This window comes from Magnolia sinica, chromosome 12 (assembly GCF_029962835.1).
Source record: "Magnolia sinica isolate HGM2019 chromosome 12, MsV1, whole genome shotgun sequence".
Classification (NCBI taxonomy): Eukaryota; Viridiplantae; Streptophyta; class Magnoliopsida; order Magnoliales; family Magnoliaceae; genus Magnolia; species Magnolia sinica.
The window spans coordinates 59,976,131-59,977,895 of record NC_080584.1 but is presented as its reverse complement, the minus strand read 5'-3'; the positions used below and the strand labels follow the sequence as shown (position 1 = coordinate 59,977,895).

Here is a 1,765-nt window from a genome sequence, read left to right as displayed (position 1 = left end):
ATCAGTCAAGGGGTGAGTCAAATTTCAGTTTTGGGAGGGCCCACATCTCTTTTTTAAAGAACTTTTTTACTTCTCGAGATGAGAGCTTAAGGTGTAGCTGTGTGGAAGAGCATTTTCATCTTTCAAAAAATGAAGATGTGGATTCAGGCTACAATTCCGTAACTTTGGTCTAGATAGGCTCCTAGAACAGGGCCACTGGGACCAAAAACCCATATCCACTGCAATGTCAGGGCTAAAAGATCGTACACTGGTGGCATTTAGTTTGCATAAGTGGAGCCCACTGTTCAATGATCCAAACCGTTAATATTATGATCCTCCTTGTATATAGTCAATGGACAAAAACTCTTTGAAATGGACAATTCCTTGATCTTTCACTAGTTGGGAAAAAAGGGAACGGTTAAGAGAGAAAATATGGCAAGGCTTTCCATTCAACCAATTAAATCTGAAATAATCGTGGTTCATAGGACATTCATGGTGAGGCCCACCATACCAATGTCTGGGATCAGTTAAACATGTATAGTCCTCCACCCATGCATTGTAAAATATCTTTTTGCCCCCATTTTCATAGCTCTATACTTTAGTTGTGGAATTCCATTCATTGACTTGACTCTGTGCATCAGTTACTACACTTTTCATCTTTGCTGCTAGATCGAGAGACGCCATTGCAAGAGCTTCAAGAAACAAAAAAGGTATGTGCTCTATCCTCACATTCACTACTGCATTTGATTCAGCAATTTCTTCTTTATTCATTTAGTACAACTGTAGCCGTTATTGTATTTTGTCTTAAACATGCCATAGCATTAGCCACAATTGTATTGATTTTGATTACTCTAGACATGGATCTATGGCTTCGGTGGATCCTTGACTGTGGAGCCCACCGTAATGTATGTTTTATATCCATGCCGCTCATCCATTTCGCCAGCTCATTTTAGAGCATGAGGTAAAAAATAAAACAGGTCCAGATCTGATGTGGAACACACCATAGGAAAAAAATGGTGAATGATCATTAAAAACATTTTGTGGCCTAGAAAAGTTTTGAATCAAGTGTGCTTGAGCTTATTAAAAGGTTTCATGGAAAATAAACATTGCTGTAGGCCGTTGGAATTTTTAATGGTGGGTGTTCAATCATCATTATTTCTGTTGGTGTGGTCTACCTTAGATTTGGATCTGTTACAGTTTTTTCATTAAGCCCTAAAATGAGCTGGCGAAATGGATGGGTGGCATAGATATAAGACAAATACATCAAAGTGGGCCCCATTCTCAGTGATCCATCAATCTCCGTGGATCCGGGGATCCAAGCCGCGTCCTACGATTGGGTACTACCACCCCCTTCACCTCTCACGAGGTGAGCATAGGCAGGGACTCTTGGGGGCACCTTGATGTATGGGTTTCATCCACACTGTCCATCTATTTTTTCATATTATTTTAATATGGTAGCCCAAAAATGAGAAAGATACAAGGCTCAATCAGACCACACAGTGGAGATTAAATACCTATCCTTGAGAACTTTTTGTGGCCACCGGAAGTTTTGAATCAAGCTGTTATTTTTGGTTTCTCTTCATCCAGGTCTATGTAACCTTATGAATATGTTGGATGGAAAATAATTATCCCACGGCTTCTGATGTGGTGGTCCACTTAAAGCCTTGGATCTGTCTTATTTTTGGACTCCTAAAATGATTTGGAAAAAATAGATGGACGGTGTGGATAAAAGACATACATCATAGTGGGTCCCACATAGTTTACTCAGTACGCTTAGGGTACTGAG

The 1,765-nt window shown here is 39.9% G+C and overlaps 1 long non-coding RNA gene across 1 annotated transcript; it reads left to right on the top strand.

The window, feature by feature from the left end:
- Positions 1-202: 202 nt before the first annotated feature.
- LOC131221454 (uncharacterized) lies at positions 203-1,015 on the top strand. The gene is made up of 2 exons (XR_009159283.1): positions 203-853; positions 933-1,015. It is a non-coding gene; the product is annotated as an uncharacterized LOC131221454 (long non-coding RNA).
- The last annotated feature ends 750 nt before the right edge of the window (positions 1,016-1,765 follow it).